We start from the raw sequence: 7,728 nt of genomic DNA on the forward strand, positions 1-7,728 counted from the left end.
ACGTTGAATATAAGCCTTCTGAGAGGGGTACACTTTGAAATTAGTATAATCATGATCAAAATTACTCGCGCCACGCGGCGCAGAACCACCAACCGCTGCTCAAATAGCCCGCCCCGCAGTCGCCAATCATAGTTGAAGATTCTTCGGCCATGTTGCGCAGAAATTGTTGCGCATTGGTAGCTTCAAATTACCGCAAAAGTGCGGATATAATAATTTTCTTTGAGAAATGCGCGTTCAAAAGTCACAGATGAATTTTAGACTGCAAAGAAACCGTAAAACGTGTTTATATAACATTTACAAGCAGAAAAAAGACTGTACCTATTTTAAAAATATATTGTTTTGGTTTATATAAATTGAAAAGTTATATTGAAAAAGATGTTATCATCAAATTCGAGCCATATACCGCATTTGTTGCGATAAGCTTTTGTTTTGTCAACAAAAGACCAACAAAATAAACATATTTTGTTGCGGCGTAATAAAAATTTAGTTGGAATATAAAATATATTCAGAATCGCCTAAAACCTTTTACTCGTGGATTTTTGGGGTCGCTGATTACGAATCTGAAGTCAGATTTCCAAAATTCAAAATAGCGGTTCCAATATGGCGGACGATTATTTTAAATGCTCAGATTCACTTGAAACTGGTTACTCGGGGGTTTTCGGAGTCGCTGATTACGAATCTCATGTCAGTTTTTCAAAATTCAAAATAGCGGACGAATTTTGAATAAACTTAACGTATTTAAAACTCTTAAGAAAGTAGTTTTCTAGAAAACCCCCGTGTAACCAGTTTCAAGCGAATCTGAGCATTTTAAAATAATCCTCCGCCATATTGGATTCGCCATTTTGAATTTTGAAAAACTGATATTGAATTCGTAATCAGCGACCCCAAAAACCAAGTAATTGATTTAATAAATTAAAGACAGATCAGCAAAAATGGAAAATTATTCAATTGACGATTACGCCAAATAAGGATTATATTTAATAAAGATTAGACCACATAAGCATTGGATTAGAGATTATCCCACACAGCACATGATATTTCCTAAATATTTCTGAAATATTTCATTGAAATTTTGAAATATTCCAATGCGAAGTCCTTGAAATATTACTGAAATTAGGGAAATGTCCGCCTATAAGAAATATTGCCGTGTAATTTTGCTGAAATGTTTCCTAAATATTGCAGAGTCTTCATGTGTAATATTGCAGGAGTATTAAAGTGTAATATTTCAGCAAAATTGCACTGCAATATTTCTTATAGGCGGACATTTTCCTGTTTTCCTCAACATTTCATGAACCTTGCATTGAAATATTTCAAATATTTCAATGAAATATTCATGAAATGTTTAGGAAATATAATGTGCTGTGTGGGATGTTATTTAAATTTTGAAGTTGAAATTCCTGCTCCTCAGTATGTTTTTGTTTTGTCAAAGCAAAATATTTTTCCCCTCTTGTAAATATTGAGTAATTCTGCGCATAAAAAAATCTTATTATTTTCAAGTAAATAACATATTATATTTATAAAGTGTCAGTAATTGTATTACCAAAAAAGAAATTTCTTGATGTCAAATATGCCAAGAAAGAAAAAAAAAGGAAGGCCTTTTTGTAAATAAATTTTTATATTAAATTGAGCGTGAGACCACAAGACAAAATTGTTGATTCTTGTCTTGAGGCGACGATCATTTACTATGTAATTATATATGTAAGAACAGAATCTCACATCTACTTTCACATATGCCACGCCGCGGGGGACCCCCGCACTACTTTATGCGTTACGCTATATAAAGAGTAGCCGGTGAAGTGATTACAGTTTGTTAATTATATCGATGGACGCGGTACAAACCTAAAATTAGAGGATCCGGATACTCGCGTGGATACTGCTACTCTTATTCTGAATTAGAGATGAAACAGTCGGTTAATGAATTAATGACAATACATTAGGTTAATTATCTTTCAATTGAATTATTACTCAAGGGTTTTCTGAATCATGATTACAAATGTCACATTAAATTATCAAATTTTAAAATAGGCGGAAATTTTTTTTTAAAGTTTGGCAAATTGGTTTGAAATCTGTATATCGAAACTACCGTTGGTGTCCCTTTTTAGGTGTTTTGCGTAATTTTTTAAACAGACATAAACACAAGAATACGTTGTAATATTGTTTTTTTTTTAAACTATTCTTTATCCAGATGTAATACTGAAAGTGAAATTATTACTTCTCTGGAGTATTTTAACATTCAATTAAATTTACGACTTTATAGAAGCAATAATTACATCTACATTAATATGTATGACGCCCTCTTCCTTTGCACTCGTCTTACGCATAAATCCGCATCAAAAAAAAAAAATACTCCAAATGAATCGATTCCCCAAGTAGCATATTACAATAAACCCTGTAATATTGCAGGGTTGTTTTTTTCTGAAAAAAAATCCATTACGTGCCACTTGGTTCTTCATGAAATTTTCAATAAGAATCGATTTCATTGGAATTGTTCTTGTTCCTTTAAATATTGACATACAAAATTTGGACGTAGGTGTAAATATTTGATAAATTGGCACTTATGAATACAAGTTGTGAACCATTGCAAACTTACAGAAGAGAGAGAGAATAAAGTCTGCCAATCCCTCTATTGCGTTGGCAAAACTTCTATACCTATAGGGCACGAATAAGAATTAGGCAGCCGCAAGTCTAGCCACCGCTTCGGTCCTCTGTAATTATATACAATCCTTTTCTTTCTTCCTCTAAAACACATTCTTTCTTCCTTCTTGTTGGCTCATATACCGTCGAAAGATATACCCTTACCAACTGTTTCTTTTTACACCGCGAAAGGTACGCCAGGGGCGATCAGCCGCCTTTCTTTGTGGTATTCTTCGTTTCCTCAGCGTAAATGACTAACTGCTTTTCGTTCCCCGAAAATAGAATTTATAGGTGATTCTATAGACACGAAAGATTAGTCAACCAAAACTGCAAGCCTTTTGCACTTTTTATATATACAATGGGCGAGGATTCTTCAAAAAGAGGGCATTTTCTTATTTCTTTGTATTATATCATCTAAACATTTTAGTATTCAATTATTTGCTAGAATGTCATTTAAAGATCCCTTAATGATAACTTATAAAGAAGTATAATTTTTTATATAATTTTAGTGAGAAATAATATTTAACATCTAAAAAATAACATTTCGGTTTGTTCTGACCTCTGCGAGTACCAAATATTAGATATCTTAAATTCTTAAAACACCCCTTCTTAAATTTTCTTGCAAAGTACGTGAAAAAAATTCAGTTTTTCTAGTTTCTACTTCCGTGTGGTTTATTACAGACATTTTTAGATAAAAGTGACTCAAAATATGTTTTTGAAAAATGTATAACATAACATAACATTTTATAAATAATTTCTTTTTTTTTAAATAAAATTCACTTTAAAAAAGCTCTGCTCGCGATCGTCTTTGAACGGTTTAAAATAGAATGCCCCACACATATTTAAACGAGGGTAGTTTATTGTGTCTCTTTAAATTTACACCTACTGTTTTATTCAATGGCATATATATAATTTTCAACAAAATAGTATAGTATTCAATATATATAATCTTGTTATGAAATAAAGATTTTCACAAATTCGTGATAAACTATGTGTATATACAAACTTGAAACTTCCAAGTCAATGAAGCTTGTCTCTAAAAAGAGAAAATACAACATGAGAGAGTTGCACGCAATGTTGAGGGCGTCGTAACCGCAATATTATAGATTAATGGTCGACGTACTTTTAGACACTACATTCTTGAGGGGAAGTAAAGACAGTCGCCGGGGCAATTAATATGGTGTTTGGTAAAACCAGGTACTTTATATACAAAAAAAATTTTTTTAACCGAACAATATTCAATTCAAAATATATATAAAAATTCTTCCTTGAATATTTAAGCATGAAAAAAGAAGGATAATTACTGAAAATTATTTTTTTTAACTTTATACTATATGTTTACTGAAACAGTTCAAATGGAAATTTTAGATATACGCAGGGTTAGAGGGCATCTATATATTTTTGAAAATAAAAAAATTAAATTACTTTAAAATTTTAGTTTTTATTTTAAAAAAAAAATCCCTTTTTTAAACATTTTATTTGGAATCTTATACAAAGTGTGTCAAAATACCCGGGGCCAGAGCAGTTTGATCTATACAGGAACTTATTTATTTCAAACATATAAAAATTGACCTTGTAAAACAATTTCTGTTAGTTTATGTGCGTCATTTAAACTCAACCAAAATGTATCGAAATCTTTTATTTTTTTGACATACATATAAACTTCACAATAATGTTGCAATTACAATTAAATTTGGTTCATACTGACAGTTTACCAAATAAATTTAATTTAGTTCGAGAGCAAAATTAATTCAACCTATAATTTTTGAATAAATTTACTCCGATTTATAATACGGAGAGGATTTTGACTCATTTTTATATACAATAACTTTTCCTGTACAATACAAGTTAGTAGAACACAGTTTATTAACGTAAACATTTTTTTTTAAAGAAAAATTCTTTTGGGAAACTACCTAATAAAAGTTTCTTGTCTGAAGTCCAGAGTTTGAAATTAGAAATTTATTTGGCCTAATCTCAATTTAATCTAATCCTAATTTGTACTAATCGTCAATTGTCCTAATTCTCATTCGGTCTATTCTTAATGGAACCTAATTCTTATTTAACATAATATTTATCTATCCTAATTCTAAATTAACCTAAATTTGCAATAACTTAATACTATTTTGGCCTCATCTTAATTTGACCTAATGCTCATTTGATCTAATTCTTACTTGGCCTAATTTTCATTTGTTACCTGATCATAAACACAAAGCATAAGAGAGAAAATAACAAAAATATGGCTTGTCACATTCTCTCTCATGCTTCGTGTTCATGAGCGGGTTACAAATAAGGTTTAGGTCAAGTGAGAATTGGATCAAATGAGGATTAGACCAAATGAGAATTAGGTTACATTAAGATTAGACCGAATGAGGATCAGAATATAGTAATATATTAGGCCAAATGCGAAATAGGCGAGATAAAATTTAGAGCGCATAAGAATTAGGCCTAAAAATGAATAGGCTAAATAAAAATTAGGTCAGATTAATATTAAAATAAATAACAATTAGGTCATGAAATGTTTAGACCAAATGAGAATTAGGTGATGTAAAGATTAGATCGAATGAAAATTAGCCAAAAAAGTATTAGGTTATTGAAAATATAGGCTAATTTATCATTAGGGCAGATAAATATGACGTAATATAAGAATTATGAATTCCATTAAGATTAGACCGAATGAGAATTAGGACAATTGACGATTAGTAGAAATGAGGATTAGATTAAATTAAGATTAGGCCAAATAAGAATTAGTTCATATACATATTACACTAAGTACTAATTAGTCCGTATGACATTTAGACCCATCGAATTTATGTGTTAGGCCATTTGAAATTTGGAGTGCGCCTCGATATTAATTTTTTCAAAACTTCATTATTATAATTAAAGCCTCTAAAGTGGTATATTTCTTCACATGTAGTTGTCGAATTCATATATTATATATACCAAATAAATGAAAATCACGCAAACTTTTTTTCCCTACATGTTTGCGATGGAAAGTTTACATTGGAAAGCTTAAATTTACGATGTTAAATGATCAGAGAAGAGGTACATATCGCGTTCTTGTTATAATGTAACTTATATGGTTTGCGATAGATTTTGATCTATATATATATATATATAAGCGATCGCGTTGAAATTAGGGGTCTGATTTTCATGACGATGAGGACAAGGAGGCAAGGCATTCATGGCTCTTCAGCTGGAAGTTGAGAGTATAAAAATCGCGGAGAATTATGGCTACTCAAATGCAACGGGCAAACGAGCCGACGTCTTTGCTTGAACAAGGGCAGGAGTCTCCCTCGCGGCCAAAGGTGGTATCCGCGTCTGATCGTGATAAGATGCAGCGGTATCGATTGTCGGGTGACAAAGGGCCAGAGAAACGCCTCTTTAGATCGGGAACGCAACGCAACCGCTTGCGGGGGCGTCCATATTAAATGGACCTACTTCCAGTCTGCCAGTTTTGTTTATTACTATTGCGTGAATTGCATAAACTTACTGAAAGCCTTTCTACATTCTATATATATATTGTATACATAAGTTTTGTATGATGATAACCACGTGTGTGCTCAAATTTTCATGTGGTTCGAATACATATGGAATCAATGCGGAAATTATGTCAAAAATGAGATCCGGATCAAAATATGGCACAATGAAATTGAATTGTAAACAATCTTGAAGTTTTATTTGAAAATATTTCATTGTATACTTATCTATACAAATAAGCTTATAGACTTTATTTGATGTCTGTATACTCTCTAAATTTGAATCAGTGAAAAAGTCACTGGTCTCAAATCAGTCGCTAAATTCTAGCTATTTGAATCAGTAACATTTCACTGATTTTCAGTCAAAGTAATTGATTCTCCAGTGAAATGTCATTAACTGTCAGTGAAAACCACTGATTCAAATAGCTGGAATTTAGAAACTGATTTGAGACCAGTGACTTTTTCACTGATTCATATTTAGAGAGTACTTTCATTGAAACTTAAAAGTTTTTTATGATAAATTTGTTGGCTTTCTTATTTTTAAACATCCCAGTTTTATAATACAAGACAAAAATTGTTCCAAACAAAAAGATCAAGATCTTTGAAACCCAAAAATTGGGCGCGGAACCCAATGTTGGGACCTACAATGAAAAAAGTGGTTTTTTTAAATGAGACCACTAATTTTCAGTATCAAATTCGTAATCCCCATGAAATTCTACGTTCAGACATGTGGTATAAGTGCCCAAAATATTGGGAACAAAATTTTTCTACATATAAATAAATTTTAAAAAAATCGCATCTTGGAGGGTTTTTAAGATCACAGAATTAGATTCTGAAATGGATATTGAAAATTAGTGCATTAGATGCGATTTTTCAAATTTTATTTATCTGTAGAAAAATTTTGGGCAATTATATCACATGTCTGAACGTAGAATTTCATGGGAATTACGAATTTAATACTGAAAATTAGTGGTCTCATTTAAGAAAACCACTTTTTTCATTGTAGGGCCCAACATTGGGCTCCTGACCCAATTTTTTGGTTTCAAAGATGTAGATCTTTTTGTTTAGAACAATTTTTGTCTTGAACATTTTTGGTTGATCTACATACCCAGGAAATAAAAACCTATATTCAATATTTTTGAATCGATCGGAATCTGTATTGAATCCGCCGCATTCTTAAAAGGAAATCTCCAATTCAAATCATTTACATTTTTCAAGTTTTTCTTCCTCATTACTTGTAAGTTGAGAGACAGTGATATTTATCTTTTCAATTTTAAAAGCATTAAGCAAATCTAACACTCCAGCGTATAATTTATTTACAAAGCTTGTTTATTAAAAATTATTAAATTTTGTGCGAAATATGACAACATAACCTAAAATTTTTTGATCCAATTCAAAATTCATTAAACTTTTCATTAATATAGAAAATTACTCATTGAAACACGGAGAAAAAAGATTTCTTTTATAAAGTAACTTTTACTACTTTCAGAGTAAAACTGGACCAACTCGAAGTTTCTGCGCATCTCTGGCAATTTTTACTCCAAAAATAGTAAAATTTACTCTAGAAATAGTAAAACTTACTACGGAAACAGTAAAATTTACTACAGAAATAATAAAT

Source organism: Leptopilina boulardi, unplaced genomic scaffold (assembly GCF_019393585.1).
Source record: "Leptopilina boulardi isolate dan_hultmark-lab unplaced genomic scaffold, ZJU_Lbou_2.1 LbouV2_223, whole genome shotgun sequence".
In the NCBI taxonomy this organism is placed as follows: Eukaryota; Metazoa; Arthropoda; class Insecta; order Hymenoptera; family Figitidae; genus Leptopilina; species Leptopilina boulardi.